This window comes from Chrysochloris asiatica, unplaced genomic scaffold (assembly GCF_000296735.1).
Source record: "Chrysochloris asiatica unplaced genomic scaffold, ChrAsi1.0 scaffold00231, whole genome shotgun sequence".
Taxonomy (NCBI): Eukaryota; Metazoa; Chordata; class Mammalia; order Afrosoricida; family Chrysochloridae; genus Chrysochloris; species Chrysochloris asiatica.
The window spans coordinates 2,199,596-2,216,931 of record NW_006408749.1 but is presented as its reverse complement, the minus strand read 5'-3'; the positions used below and the strand labels follow the sequence as shown (position 1 = coordinate 2,216,931).

Here is a 17,336-nt window from a genome sequence, read left to right as displayed (position 1 = left end):
AAAGGTGTGTGTGTGGAGGGGGGGAGGTGTAATAACTTTTTAAAGCACATGTCTCCTTGATAAATTGGGAAAGGTGAAAGACTTGTGGGAACAGTGAAACAGAAATGATGGTTTTCAGATTTCTGTGCTGGAGGTAATACATGGTGATTGGTAGATGTTATGAGTGACCACTTTGAAAATTACATTATAAAATAAATGGAAAATGATCATCCTCAGTCCTTTTCATTATGCATTATAAAATAGCACAGCATAGTCATCAAAAAAGAGATAAAATATGTAACTTCCCAGTAAGTTGGTGGTGGTGTTGTTAGGTGCCATTGAGTCGGTACTGACTCATAATGACCCTTAGTGCAATAGAATGAAACACTGCTCAGTTCTGTGCCAGCCTTACAATTGCTACTCTGCTTTAGCGCATTGTTGCTGCCGCTGTGCTGCCATCCCAATAAGTAGAGGGGAAAATGGGATGGAAAAAAAGAAGCAAAAGGCTCAATTCAAAAGAATTTCACAAAAAAAGGAGAAGGAAATGAAACAGAAAAGTGGACAAATAAAAAGCATATGATAGAAGGATAGAAATAAACCTAAATACACCAATAATCATTACAAGTGTATGGCCTAAAGACCTCATTTAAAAGCTAGATGGTCAGAATGAATGAAAAACAAAATCCAGTTAGAAAATTAGAAGAGAAAGACTTTCATTTATATTGCATTGTAAGAACAGAGAATGACTGAGCATCAAAGTTTGGAAGAAGTATTACTGGAGCAAAGACTAACCAAAAGAAAGGTGAAGTAACTATTTCAATATCTGATTAGAAGAAAGAAAAACCTTTAAGGCAAAAATATAGCTAGAAGTAAAGGCCGTCACTTGCTAAAGAAAAGAATAGCAAATTCATCAGGAGGACATTATCATTCTAAATATCTAATCACCTATTAACATGGCCAGAAATTTTTTAAAACAAAAGTTGAAAAATATCTACCAGGAGAAATTGATAAACCCACTATCACGATAGAGGACTTTAACTCAACTTTCTCAATAATTGATAGACCGACCAAGCAGTTAAAAAAAAAAAAAATCAGTAAGCATATAAAATTATTGGACAGCATAATTAACTAACTGTAAGTAATATATACAGACTGGTAGTGTAGTGGTTACGAATCGGGCTGCGAACCTTAAGGTCAGCGGTTTGAAACTACCAGCCGCTCCGCGGGAGAAAGATGAGGCTTTCTACTCCCGTAAAGATTTACACCCTCGGAAACCCTGTACAGGGTCGCTATGGGTCGGAACCGACTCGACGGCACTTAACAACAACAACAACAGAATGACACAAGGTTGGTGGTTAGGGTTCCCATGAGTGAGAACCAACTAGATGGAATTTAACAACACCGACATATAATATATAGAGAGCTGGCACCAGGATCTAGGCTGAGAACGAGTGTCAAGGCTGAGAGGGAAAGGCAAGGCCCGGACTGGCCCAGCAGCAGACATATGCATGCAGGAATGCTGGAGAAGAAAGCAAGCTTGACTGAAGAACTATATGCTGGGTTGTTCCTCTTACTTCCAAATTGATCCTGATCCTGAATTGCTACTTGCTACTTTCCTCTGGTAGCACAGTGTTTACGAATCGGGCTGCTAACTTCAGGGTCAGCAGTTCAAAACTAGCAGCCGTTCCATGGGAGAAAGATGAGGCATTCTGCTCCTGTATAGATTTACAGCCTTTGAAACCCTATGCAGGGTCGCTCTGAGTCAGAACTGACTCCACGCACACCCCACCACCACCACTTCCCTAATAAGCCACATAATCATGAGCACAGTCTGTTAGTTCTGTGTGGCCATTGCATCAAATTATTAAACCGAGCAGAGAGGTAGAGAGAGCCGTGGGAGGACAGTTGATGTCAGAGGTAAAAAGAATGGAAAGTGGAGGTATGTCTGACTCCCACCTCCTGGGAATCGGCTTTGGGCTGATGCTATTGATGATGATTATCCTCCCTGATTATGAAGTTAGCCATCATTTGACAAAGATCATTTAAGAAACTTGATGCTAATACATTGGAAAACTTGGATTTAAAAAATGAATATATTCTTCTGGTAGCATAGTGGTTACGAATCGGGCTGCAAGCCACAAGGTCAGCAGTTCGAAACTACCAGCGGTTCTGCGGGAGAAAGATGAGGCGGTCTGCTCCCGTAAAGACTTACAGCCTTGGAAACCCTGTGTAGGGTCGCTATGAGTCGGAACCGACTCCACGGCACATCACAACAACAACAACAACAACAGGAGTGACTTAATAAAAATAGAGAACTCAAATAGCCCTATAACCATTAAATGCAATGAATCAGCTGTTCTTATTGGTTAGTGTTAGGTGCTGTTGATTCAGTTCCAACTCCTAGGTACCCTACATACAACAGAAAAAACACTACCCAGTCCTGCACCAGCTTCACATTCATTCCTATATTTCAACACTTTGTTAGCAGTCACAGTGTCAAGTCATCTTGTTGGGGATTTTTTTCTCTTTTTCTCTAACTCCGTACTTTACCAAGCATGATGTCATTCTGCAGGGACTGGTCCCTCCTGATAACATGTCCAAAGTCCATGAAACAAAATCACACCATCTTTGTTTCTAAGGAGCATTTCAGCTGTACATCATCTAACACAGATTTTTTTCATTCTGCTGGAAGTCTAGGTATACTTAAAATTCTTCACCAACATCATAATTCAAAGGCATCAATCTTTACTCGTTTTTATTCGCTGTCCAGTTTTCCTATGCTTATATGCTTATGAGGTGATGGAAAATACCATGGCTTAGGTCAGGTTAACCTTAATCTTCAGAGTGATATTTCTGCTTTTTAACACTTTCAAAAGCTCTTTTGCAGCACATTTGACCAATGCAATACATTATCTGATTTCTTGACTGCAGCTTCCGTGGGCATTGATTATGGATCCAAATGAAATCTTTGACAACTTCAATCGTGTTGTTGATTATTGGTCCAGTTGTGAGGGGTTTTGTTTTCTTTATGTCGAGGATTAATTAATATTGAAGGTTATCATCTTCATCAGTTAAGTGATCAAGTCCTCTTTGCTTTCAGGAAGCAAGATGTGTCATTTGCAAATCACAGGTTGTTAATTGAGTCTTTTTCCAATCCTGATGTTGTGTTCTTCATATAGTCAACTTTATTTGTTCATCATACATGTTGAGTAAGTAGGGTAAAAGTATACAACATCCACTCACACACTTCCTGATTTCAAAACACTCAATAGTCCAATAACTATTAAAGAAAATGAACCAATAGTTAAAACCATTCCCACAAACGAGGATATTTTCCCCCTGCCTACTACAGTAAAATAAGGAGCTCTGGTATACTAGTGGTTTCGAATCGGGCTGCGAACCTTAAGGTCATCAGTTTGAAACTACCAGCTTTTCCGCAGGAGAAAGATGAGGCTTTCTGCTCCCATAAAGATTTACAGCCTCAGAAACCCTGTACAGGGTCACTATGAGTCGGTTCCGACTCCATGGCACATAACCACCACCACCACTATAGTAAAATAGACATTTAAGTGGGATAGAAAGGAACATTAAAGAATATGATTACAGAAAGCTTCTAAGCCTATCTTTAGCCTATAACTGATTGAATTAGCTAAAAAGGGTACTAGAATTTGCCCAGGGAAATAAACTTCTTGCTAAGCCTTTGTGAAGTAAGGGGCTCTTAGGTGGAATCCTGAGCCCACCCAGAACCTTCCTTCAAGTGGAACATTCCCACTGGAAAGGACAAGCAGACCAACCCGGAGCTGCTAGAGGAACAGTAGATATTTCTTGAAAGAAAGACCAGCAGAAAAAAAAAAAAAAAAAAAAAAGCAGACTGTTAGGCTGTTAACCAGATCTAGCCACTGCCTTTGTCTTTTTCTTGTTAAGTCAATTCCAACTCACAGTGACCCTATATTGAGTTTTGCGGACTTTAATCTTGTTTTTTTGGAAACTTTTTGTTGTGAATTGAGTGAAGGTTTACAGAGAAGATCATCAGTTTTAATTCAGCAAATTATATGCTTTGCTTTATAACAATGGTTGCAACCCCCTCCCTGCAACAATTACCCACTTCTCCCTGTGGTTCCTCTTTCCATTCCACTCACCTTCCCATCTCTTCTCAATTTTGTCATTAGTTAAATGTTGGCTTTTTTATTTTGAGTGATTTATCATTCCATGGTGAGCATATCTTACTAGTGTTATTGTCCCCCTGCTTCCCAATATACCTGTATACTACATGGCTGAAAACTGGGCCACAAGGATGAGTTCCTTTCCAGATGTGAAGGATTGTGTAGGGTCATAGTATTGGGTTCCTCCTGTCTCTTTCTGTTAATCTTTTAAAATAATTTTGAGTTTTGTTCTAAATATTCTGCCACGTATCCAGAATCATCTAATATGGTCCATTTCAGCGTACTTGGTAGTGGTAGCAAGGCACCATCTAGTTCTTTTGGTCTCAGAGTCATAAAGACTGGTGTTCATGATGCACCATTAGACCATTCAACTGATTGATCCCAAGCATATTCAGTTCTCATCAGTCTTCTTTCTTCCACACATTGAGAAACTAATAGCTGCACCTTAGAGGGCCGCTCATGAGCTTTTAAGATCCCAGAGGCTATTCATCCAAGCAGGATGTAGAACATTGTCTTTGTGGAGTATGTCATGCAAATTGACCATAGTGTCCCCTGAGACTATGGTCCTGAGCCCCCAGACCCATCAACTCACTGCCTTAAGATGTTTGAGAATATCTAAGAAGTATTCATTGCTTTGCCTGCTCTATGCTCTGTCACATGCATATGTGTGTTTACAGCAAAGGTAAATAATCATGTACAAATAATCTCTTTGAATCACTTACATATTTGTGGATGTACTCCCATTCTTCCTCTCATACCTGTTTAGACTGTGTGTCTGTCCATGTGTCTACCTGAAGGACGCTCCTGTGCCTTTACCTGTCTTCACCATTTTTCTGCCAACCTCCCTCTTTTCGTATATTACCCTCCCCATCAACTGAGTTAACATCTATCTACCCTCTAGAGTCCTGGTGTGGCGCTGTGGGTTAATGCGCCATACTGCAAAGCCATTTGAACTGCAAGGTTGGAGGTTCAAGCTCACCAGATGCTCCTAGGAAACTCTGTACAGGGTCACTATGGGTTGGAACTGACTTGACGGCACTTCACAACAACAACAACACCCTCTAGAAGGTGAATCACTCACTTTTCTTCCCTGCCCCCACACCCTGATAAGTATTTTTTTAAATGTTTCTTTTAGCATGAAAACCTTTTCTTGTATTTTTACAATACTGGTAACATACAATATTTGTCCTTTTGTGATTGACTAATTTCCTTCAGCATAATGTCCTCCAGGTTCATTCATGTTATGAGGTGTTTCGCAGATTATTCTTCAAGATTGCATAGTATTCCACTGTGTGTATGCACCCAAGTGTGCTTATCCATTCTTTAATTGATGGGCATTTAGATTGTCTCCATCTTTTTGCTATTGTGAATACTGCTTCAATGAACACGGGTGTGCATATATCTCCTCGCGTCATGGTGCTTGTTTCTTGTGGATATATATACCAAGTAGAGGTATTGCTGGGTCATATCTAACCTTCTGAAGAAATGCCATACTGTTTTCCATAGTGGTTACACCATTTTACAATTCCACCAGCAGTATAGGAGGGTCCTAGTCTTTCCACACCGTCACCAGAATTTGTTGTTTTATGCTTTTTTGAACTTTGATATTAATGTTGGGGTAAGAGGATATCTCATTGCTGTTTTGATTTGCATCTTTCTAAGGAGCTCTGGTAGCGTAGTGGTTACGAATCGGGCTGCGAACCGCAAGGTCAGCAGTTCGAAACTATCAGCTGCTCCGCGGGAGAAAGATGAGATTTTCTGCTCCCGTAAAGATTTACAGCCTCGGAAACCCTGTACAGGGTCGTTATGGGTCGGAACCGACTCGACGGCACTTAACAACAACAACAATGGCTAATGAGCACTAACATTTCTTCATATATTTTTTGGCTTCCTGAATGTCTTCTTTGATGAAGTGTCGTCTACCCTTTTATAATTCAGCTATTTGTCTTTTTCTTGTAGAGGTGTTGAAGTTTTCTATAAGTTTCAGAGATGAGTCCCTTGTCAGATGTGTCATTGCAATAATAATTTCCCAGTCTGTGGCTCTTTTTATTTTTTTCATGAAATCTTTTGGTGCACTTAAGTGTCTAATTTTTAGGAAGTCCCAGTCATCTATTTTGTATTCTGCTTTTTGTGTGTTTTTACTTATGCTTGATCGTGTATTTATGCCATTTATCAGAGCCCCTAAATTTTTCCCTATTTTTTCATGGATAATCTTTATAGTTCTAGGTTTTGCAATCAGGTCTTTAATGCATATTGAGTTTGTTTTTATATATGGTGTGAATCTTGTTTCATTTTCATGCAAGTAGATTTCCAGTTTTGCCAGCAGCATTTGTTGAAGAGACTATCTCTTCCCCATTTAGTGTGTTTGACACTTTGTCAAAGATCAGCTGACCATAAGGAATAGATTCACTTCTGGGGTCTCAATTCTGTTGCACTCATCTATGTACCTGTTGTACCAATATCAGGCTGTTTTGACCTCTGTGTCTGTGTAGTAGATTTTGAGCTCAATAATTGAGAGGCCTCCAAGTTTATTCTTCTTCATTTCTTTTTTATTTAATGTTTTATTGTGAATTGTGTGATGGTTTACATGGGAGAACATTAGTTTTGCATTCATCCTATCGTATATCGTTTCATTGTTCTTCTTCTTAAGTAATGCTTTGCCAATCTGTACTGCTAGCCAAATGGGTAGTTCAAAACCACCAGCTGCTCCTTGGAAGCCTGATACAGGGGCACTATGAGTCAGAACTGACTAGACAGCACTTAACAACAACAAATTTAGGTCATGTTGACATTTTTACAATGTTAAGACTTCCTATCCATTTTTTAAAATAAATGTTTTGTTGTGAATTGTGTGATAGTTTACATGGGAGAACAGGAGAACATTAGTTTTACATTCATTCTATCATATATCGTTTCTTTGCCATAGTTACCATCCCGTCCATGCATCATCACCCAACCAAAGGGTATACCCTGCAAGCCTGCCCCCCCTTCCACGGTCCTCAGCACACAGCCCCTTTCCCTCTCTGGATGTCAAGTCCCCAGCCACGTCCATCTCTCCACGTCATCTTCTCTACCTCCATCTCAGGCATCACTGCTTCTCTGGGTAGGGTCTCGCTCTCTGCTCTTCACCCTTGATAGTCCCAGGGACCTCCGCTCCTAGACTGAAAAGTTAATCACTCCCTTCCTTGCTATAAAATGTCTACCTTTACATTTCCAACTCTCACAATCAGTCCTGATAACAATTATTCACTATTGCATCACAATAGACCCATCTGCATTTCATTTCATCAGCCCTTCCTGGACAGGCTGGATACGATTCACTGGAGACTCTACCTTCCTCCACACCCTTTGGATCTAGGTTCCCTCTTGAAAGCTTGTAAGCCAGTCACTTCTTGCCTTTGTATCCCCCCCACCCCCACCCCATTTTGCGTAGCCAATGTCCAAGTTACCCATCCCTGTCTACTCTTTCTGTGGAGGGGGTGGGAATAGTTCTTGCAGCAAGGATTTGTTTCCTCTTTTGAGGAATGACACATTTTTCCTCTTCTTTCTTCTTTGGGTTGAGCTCTGATCATCCAGTCATTGAAGCCAGGTCAAGTGGGTATTATCTGCAAGTGTGGATGTTCTTGCATCTGTCTGCTCTCTTCTTATCAGCTGGACGCTTCGCTCTCCACTCCAGTCCTCTGTGACCATGTCATTGACTCTGAGCCCATGAGTCCCCAGGTCTTGCCACACTGCTGGCTAACCAGGTCTCCACCCAGGTTCACAGGAGTCCATTGAACGATGTAGCGCTTAGCTGGCTGCCTCATTGTTGTCTTTCCCTCACGTCCCCCTATGGGAGACGTGAGTGGTCGCCAATCAGAGCATGTATTCTCATTGCGTCTTAGTCTTGGAAGAGAATTTGCACTGAGAGGACCCGACCACTTGCCTTGATCCATTTTTTAAAATATTTTATTGTGAATTATGTGATCGTTTACATGGGAGAACATTAGCTTTACATTCATCCTATCATATATCGTTTCATTGCCATGGTTACAATCCTCTCCACATCATCAACCAACCAAAGGGTATACCCCGCAAGCCTGCCCCTCGGTCATCAGCGTGCAGCCCCTCTCCCTCTCTGGGTCTAGAATCCCCAGCCACTCCATCTCTCCACGTCATCGTCTCTGCCTCCATCTCTGACATCACTGTTTCTCTGGGTAGGGTCCTGCACTCCGCTCTTCTCCTTTGATGGTCTCAGGGCCCTCTGCTCCTGGACAACAAAGTTAACCACCATCCTCCTTTTGCTACAAAACATCTACCTTTACATTTCCAACCCTCAAGTCAGTCCTGATAGCAATTTTCCTATCCATTTTTGCAAGTCTCTTTTAGTAGTGTTTTGTAGTTTTCTTTTATCCGTCTTTTGTTTCCCTAGTTAGATTCAATCTTAACTATTTCATCATTTGGGTGAGACTATAAATCTTTTCCCCAGAGTAGCAGTGGATTTAAACTGCCTACCTTGCAGTTAGCAGTCCAATGCCTAACCCACAGTGCCACTTGGGCTCCTAGCTCATGTTATCGTTAGGTGCTGTTTAGTCTGTTTCAATTCATAGCGGTCCTCTGTTCAACAGAACGAAACACTGCCCAGTTCTGTACCATCCTTATAGTCACTGCTACACTTGAGCCCATTGCTCTTTTTCTCTGATCCTCTACCATGCATGAGGTCCTTCTCCAGGGGCTGATCCCTCCTGAGAGCATGTCCAAAGTATGAGAGAGAGGAAGTCTTGCCATCTTTCTTCTAAGGCACATTCTGGCTGTACTTCTTCCAAAACATATTTATTTGTTCTTCTGGAGCATTCTGGCTGTACTTCTTCCAAGACATATTTATTTGTTCTTCTGGAAGTCTGTGATACTTTCAAAGTTCTTCACCAACACTATAATTCAGATGCATTAATTCTTATCCAGTCTTACTTATTCATTATCTAACTTTAGCATGCATATGAGGTGATTAAAAATACCATGGCTTAAGTCAGCTGCACCTTAGTCCTCAAACTGACATCTTTGCTCTTTGACATTTTAAAGAGGTCTTTTGCAGCAGATTTGCCTATTGCCATATTTCTTTTGATTTCTTAACTGCTGCTTTCATGAGTGAAGTCATTGACAACTTGAAACTTTTCTTCATTTATCATGATGTTAATTATTGTCCAGTTATGAAGATTTTTTTCTTTTCTTTACAGTGAGGAGAAATTGGTTCCTAAGGTTGTGGTCTTTGATTTTCATCAGTAAGTATTTCAAGCAAACAAGATTGTGTTATCTTCAGATTGCAGGTTGTTAACAAGTCTTCCTCCAATCCTGATGCAATGTTTTTAATCCAGCTTCTTGGGTTATTTCCTCAGCATACAGACTAAATAAGTATGGTGAAAGGATACAACCTTGGCACACATCTTTTCTGATTTTAAAGTATTCATTATCCCCTTGTTCTGTTTGAACAACTGCCTCTTAGCCTATGTACAGGTTCCTCATGAGCACAGTTAAGTGATATGGAATATCCATTCTTTACAAGTTATTCATAGTTGGTTATGATCCACACAGTCCATTGCTTTTGCATAGTCAATAAACACAGGTAAACAACTTTCTGGTATTCGCTGCTTTCAGCCATAAGCTATTGGATGTCCACAATGATTTCCCTTGTTCCAAGTCTTTTTTGAATCTGGCTTGAATTTCAGGCATCTCCATGTCACCATAGGGACAGATTAAACTAAATTATATATATATGCAAACTTATGTTGTTGTAGGTGTTAAGCACCATTGAGGCTGTTCTGACTCATAGAGACCCTGTATAGGGTTTCCAAGGCTGTAGATCTTTTCGAGAACAGAAAGTCTCATTCTTCTCCCAAAACAAATATGATTGCTTACCAAATACAGAAAAATCATTCAATAGCATTCAGCATTTATTTATAACTTAATAAAATAGCCTCATAGCGATCTAAGAAGAGAATGGATCTTTCTTTACCTCATAAAAATTATCTATACCAAAAACTAAAGCAGACATTATATGCATGTGTAAAAAGCATTTACTTTAAAATCTGCAATGACACCAGGATGCCTCCTAACACAATGCCTATTCTGCCTTATACTGGAGGTTCCAACTAGTACAATGAAACAATAACAAAGAATGATAAGGAAAAAGGAGAAATAAATGACAATTATTTGAGGTTTGTATAGTATACTTTATGTCAGTTATACCACAATAAAGGCAATAATTCTTTGATCCTGACCTACCCTGAGCCAACCTTGCTTTATGTAATTAAAACTGAACCTGTTAATCATCAAGGAAGAAGAGCACAAGCAGAATGCGGTACCCTATCCAGAGAAGCAGCAACACCAGGGATGGAGGCAGAGATGAGGACATGGAGAGAGGGAGCAGTTGAGCACTCTGGACTCTTGGAAAGAGAGGGACTGATTGCTGGTGGCCAGGAGGTAGGCTTGCAGAATGTGCCCTTTGGTTGTTTAAATTAGTATATATTCCTGAGTGGTTTTGTGTACACACCCCCCCCAAAATGAAAAAACAAACAAACAAAGGGAATGGAAGCAAATACTATTGAATGATGATGCACAGAGGACGTTGTAATCATTGCAATGAAACGATTAGACATCTACTCAATGGAAAATGGAAATTTCATAAGTTCTACCTGTTCCATTGAGTAGATGTCTAATCGTGTAATACTGAGTGCAGCCACTACCCCACCTGAGATCCTCTAGCCTGGAAACTTTACTAGGAACTTTACCGTAGTTATTTGCACCTGGCCCAGGAAAGTGACATGCACATCAGGCAAATGCCCCAGACTGGAACACTGGCTGTGTCACCAGAACATTGGAATGTAAAGGGGATATAAGGGTCAGTCTCAACTATAAGCTGGCAGCATTTCCTGGCAAGTGCATTAACTCTACAACAGTGGCCTAGTCAACATCTTGAACTATTTGCTATTGTTCTGAAGTGTCATCAAGTCAGTTCTGACTCATAGTGACCTTGTACAGGGTTTCTGAGGAGCAACTGGTGGGTTTGAACTGTCGATCTTGTGTTTCGCAGTTCAGTGCTGATCCTACAGCACTACACCAGGAGTCTTATTTGCTATTATACTCATATAATTCAGGGACTTATGGTGGTCCCATATCTGTCACAATGCCAGCCAAATGCATGAACACTTGGACAATTGCACTCTGATCAAGGATAAATGTGGGAGGCACAACAGACTTACATACCCATTGACAACCCTCAAACACATCCTTAATACAATCACTATGCCCTGGGGTGGCACTGTAGGATAATCACTGGGCTACTAACCACAAGATTGGTGGTCCAAAGGCACCAACTGCTCCTGGTAACCCCTATACTGTGTTACTATGAGTTGGAACCATTTGCAAAATGCAGATAATACTAGTCTCTACCTCTTAGAGCGACATAAGATAATATGTATAAAACACTTTCCATTGCATGCTAACTTTTTACACAAGTTTTTACACTGCAAGATTTGTTGTTCAAATACACCAGGTGCTCCTTGGAAACCCTGTACATGGTTGTCAAGAGCCAGAAATGACTCAACAATGCTTAAGAACCACAACAATATATAGTATATTCTCATTGTAAAAATAAATAAATAAATTACAAATACACAGAATAGTCCCAAAACCTTGTGTACAAATGTTCATAACAGCATTTTTCATAATAGCCAAAAAGTGGAGGAAAACCAAATGTCCATCAACTGATGAATATAGAAACAAAATATGATATATACGCAAAATGAAATATTATTTGGCAATAAAAACAAATGGCTTACTGATACATGGATGAAACTTGGAGACCAATATTTAAGAAAAAGAAGTTAGTCATAAAGGACCAAGTATTGTATGATTCCATTTATATGAAATGTTCCAAATAACCAAATCCATAAATACAGAAAGTAGATTGATGGTTTCCAGGCATTTGGACATTGGCGTAGAGGACTGAGGGGAAGTACAGAATAACTGCCAATGGGTAAAAGGTTTTGTACTGAGGTGATGAAAATGTTCTAAAATTGATTGTAGTTATTCTAGAACAACTCTGTGAATATATTAAAAACCATTCACGTTGTATACTTTAAATGTGTGATTTATATGTTATGTGAATTAAATCTTAATGAGACTATTATAACAAAACACATAGCATATAAAGTAAATGTCCCCTCCGCGACCATCTGTACTCATCCTCCCCTCTTTTTTGTCAGAAATGTGGCATGTGTCACTCCACATCATTTAAATACGTTTCATACATTATTTTACTTTGTTTGAAGATCACATTGTGTATTTGTTCTAAAACTTGCTATCATATACCAATGAGACTCAGAGTTCAATACATGTCAGGGTACATAATGCTATCTCATTAATTTTAATGCATTATAGTTCAGAATAATATGATGGATGCACAATAGTTTATTTATCATTGTTCTATTGATGGACACTTAGATTAGGTCCAATATTTTGCTATTATAAGCAGTATTTCAGTAAACATCTGCATACTTATCTACTTGTACTCATAAGCAGTATTTTTCTAGGAAAAATATTTGCTATACTGAAAAGTAACTATAGGTCGCTGAGGACAGAACGCTGATCGCGCATGGAGTCACCATCTTGCTCTTAGAAACTCCGCCAGGGGAGCCAGCGCTTTTCTTCCTTTGTCCAGGGAGGCTGAAGCGGGGCCGGGGCTGGGGTCGGGGTCAGGCTCTGAGAATTGGAAAACCAAGAAGGTTTTGATGTTTTCTGTGACACCATCTGAATTAGAAACCAAGATGAACATAAACAAAGGAGGTCTGGTGCTGTTTTCAGCAAATTCGAATTCCTTCCTCGTGTATGGAGCTTTCAAAGAAAATTGCTGAGCGGCTGGGGGTGGAGATGGGCAAAGTGCAGGTTTACCAGGAACCTAACACAGAAACTGCAAGGTCTGTGGTTCAAGCTCACCAGCTGCTCCTTGGAAACCCTATACAGGGTCGCTATGGGTCGGATCCGACTTGATGGCACTTAACAACAACAACAACAGAGAAACAAGAGTATAGATTCAGGAATCTGTGAGGGGAAAAGACGTTTTCATCATCCAAACTCCTCATCATGGTGTATGCCTGTAAAACCTCTTGTGCCAAAAGCATCATCAGTGTGATTCCCTACTTCCCTTACAGCAAGCAATGCAAAATTAGTAAAAGAGGCTACATTGTCTCCAAGTTACTCGCCTCCATGATGTGCAAAGCTGGTCTAACTCATCTTATTACTATGGACTTACACCAGGAGGAAATTCAGGGCTTCTTCAATATTCCAGTTGGTAATTTAAGAGCATCGCCCTTCTTGTTACAGTATATTCAAGAAGAGATCCCAGATTACAGGAATGCAGTGATTGTGGCCAAGTCTCCAGCCTCCGCCAAGAAGGCCCAGTCTTTTGAGGAGCGCCTGCGCCTGGGGATTGCTGTGATTCATGGGGACATGGGGACGCACAGGATGCTGAATCTGACCTGGTGGATGGGAAGCACTCCCCGCCCATGGTCAGTAACGCTGCTGCCATCCACCCCAGCCTGGATATTCCCCGTGGTGGTTACCAACACAATTCCACATGTAATCCTGAAACTTCGGTGCCCCAAAATTAAAACTGTGGATATCAGCATGATCCTTTCAGATGGCATCTGTCGGATTCACAACGGAGAATTCATGGTCTACCTTTTCAGAAATATAGGCCTAGAAGACTGAGGGCCAGACTGGAAGCACATGGAAGCACATGGACCGGACTACCATGGGTTATGCTTGGCTTTAGGTATTTCACAGGAGCTATTTTATTCCCCCTTCCAGTACAGTACCCTTTCTTTTTGCTAATTCTTATGAAGATAGAGTTTCTTTTTTGTGACTTTTTTGGGGGTAATTTTTATAAAAGAAAAGCTCTATTCTCCTGTTAAATAAGTTAAGATCTGGTTGGGTTTTTGTTTAGCTATTTTTTAAAATACCACTTAAGAATAAGATTTTTATGTTGACAAACAGCCTTTTCCAAATTTGCTTGAGCCAAGTGCTTAATGGTAAACAAACACAATGATCTACTGTGTGATAACTGCAGTGGAATTAAAAAGGATGATACTTACTATTGAATTTAGTAAATGACATTTTTAGAAATGCTTTTAAAGACAGGCATATGAAATGTGTGAGTATATGTATTTTCTGCAGGAAAAGAAGGAATAAGATTTTGTTGTGTGCGTGTGTTTTTTAGCTTTTTGTTTTCGCATTTGTTTTATAACTAAAATAAAATGAAAGTGAATTTAAAAAAAAAAAAAAGTAATGTTGCAAAATTTTTTTTTTCATTCTGTCAAATAGCCCTGCAAAAGGGCTATCTATATCACACAGCATGCCAACAAACAACTTCTGTAAGTATCAATTTCTCCTCACTCAGTGCCTGTATTTTAATAGGTATGTTTGATTTCTTATTAAAATTTGTGAGTTCTTCCTACAATCTAGACACAAGTCATGTATCAAATAATATGATTTGAAAATATTTTCTGTGAGTCATTCTCTTAAGGATGCTTTTTGAAGAGAAGTCTTAAATTTTGATAAAGCCCATTTTTATCAATTTGTTCTTTTATGGATCATTCTTTTGGTATAGCATTGAAGAACTCTTTACCTAACACAAGGTCACAGAGACTTACTTTTGGAAATTTTAGTCGAGTTAGATTTACATTTATGTTTAGAATCCAATTTTAGTTCATTCCATTATGGTCAAAGAACTACATTGAATCCTTTTAAATTTATTGAGGCTTATTTTATGGCCAAAAATATGGTGTACTTAATAAATATTCCATGTGCACTTCAGAAGAATGTGTCTTCTGTTTTTGGTAAGTGGAGTGTTTGTTCTACAAATGTAAATCAAGACATGTTCATTGATAGTGTTGTTCAAGTCCGGATATTTTTGCTGATTTTCTACTTGTTATTTTAATTATTGAGAGAAGGAGATTGTAATCTGAAATTATAATTGTAGATTTGTCTATTTTTCCTTGCAGGTCTGTAAGTTTTATTTTGGTGGGTGGTAGAAGTAAGGAGTTAGGATTAGGTTTAGAGCTATGGCTAAATCTAGGTTAGGCCTAGGGTTTCATGTAATGTTAGGGTTCTGGTTAGGACTAGGGCTAGGGCGAGGAATACAATTTGGTCTAGTTTTAGGGTTGCAGTTAGGTTTATTTTATTTATTTATTTATTTATTCTTGAACTCTACTTGATTTCCTTTTCATTTAGAAGCTCTGTATCTACACTATTCCTTCTTTTTACTTCTGATTTTGCTGCTGTTGTTGCAGACTGATAACTCTGGTTCCTTATTTTCAATCTTGTAGATTTGTTTTATTTTGGATACTTTTATACCTGGGTGGAGTTCTGGGTGATATTGTCATGTATGTTAATCTCAGGTTGCTTGTTGTTGATTCTCTGGTAAAGTTGATCTGATTACTAAAAATTCCTATCATTTCTGCTTACCAAGAAATGTCCTAATTTCACCATCATATTTGATGGACAGTTTTGCTGGATATATGATTCTTGATTGGCACTTTTTTCTTTTAGAGTTTTATTTTGTCATTCCCATTGTCTTCTTGCCTGCATGGCTTCTGCTGTGAAATCAGGATTCCTGTATTTCATTTTGGAAAGTTTGATCATGATATGTCTTGATGATTTTCCTTTCGGGTCTATCCTGTTTGGAGTTTATTCAGCTTATTGATCATTCACTCAATTTGTTGAGAGTACATAAATACCATTCTTTTGAATTCCTTAACAGGTACTATATATCTGCTATTATATTTTGTGACTTTGTCTTTTGGTCACTTATTTGAGACACTCTGTTTTGTCTCTTCATGTACTGTGAAATTGTCTGTTTTCTTTGAGGTATTGTGGTTGTATTTAATTTAATTGATGATGTATGCTGATACACTCACTACCTGTCTTTCAGTGGCTATGATAGAGACTAGATGTGTATATACAGTTTTGTGTAACATAGTTTAAGGTGGGTTTGTCGGCTGTTAGCTTTTAATTATTGTTGCTCAGAAGTGGTTGTTATTGTTGTTGTTTGGTGACATTTAGTCCTAGGCCAACCTCACAATTTTTGACACACTTGAGCCCATTGATGCTACCACTTTGCCAATCCATCTCACTGGGGTCTTCCTCATTTTCTCTGACCCTCCACCTTACCAAACATGATATCTTTCTCCAGCAACTGGTCCCTCCTGACAATATGTCCGAAGTATGAGAGACAAAGTTTGGCCATCCTGGCCTCCAAAGAGCACTCTGGCTGCACCTCTTCCAACACAGATCTGCTGGTTCTTTTGGCAGCCCATGGCACTTTCAGTATTCTCCAACATCATAACTAAAAAGCATCAATTCTTCTATGGTCTTCCTTATTCACTGTCCAGCTTTCGCATACGAGGTTATTGAAAATACCATGGCTTGGGTCAGGCGCACCTTAGACTTCAAGCTGACATCTTTGCTCTTCAACACTTTAAAAAGGTCTGGTGCAGCAGATTTGCCGAATGCAATACATCATTTGATTTCTTGACTGCTGCTTCCGTGCGTGTTGATGGTTGATCCAAGAAAAATGAAGTCCTTGACAACTTCAATCTTTTCTCCATTGATAAAAATGTTGTTTATTGGTCCAGTGCTGAGGATTCTAGTTTTCTTTTCATTGAGATGCAATCCACATCGAAGGCTGTGGTTTTTTATCTTCATCAGTAAGTATTTTAAGTCCTCTTCACTTTCAGCAAACAAGGTTGTATCATCTGCGTATTTCAGGTTGCTAATGAGTCTTCCTCCAATCCTGATGCCACGTTTTTCTTCATAAAACCCAGCTTCTCAGATTATTTGTTCATCATACAGATTAATAATGAGTGTGGTGAAAGAATACAACCCTGTCCTACACCTTTCTTAATTTTAAACCAACAGTTCAAACAACTGCTTCTTGGTCTGTGTACAGATTTCTCATGATCACAATTAAGTGATCCGGAATACTCATACTTCACAATGTTGTCCATAGCTTGTCATGATCCACACAATCGAAAGCCTTTGCATAATCAATAAAGCACAGGTAAACATCTTTCTGGTATTCTCTGATTTCAGCCGAGATCCATAGGACATCAGTAATGATATCCCTTGTTCAAGGTCCTCTTCTGAATCCAGCTTGAACCT

General features: G+C 39.3%; 1 pseudogene; it reads left to right on the top strand.

Annotated features, from left to right (window-relative positions):
* The first annotated feature begins 12,907 nt into the window (after window positions 1–12,907).
* On the top strand, window positions 12,908–13,786 carry LOC102820975 (annotated as a pseudogene).
* Window positions 13,787–17,336: the final 3,550 nt, after the last annotated feature.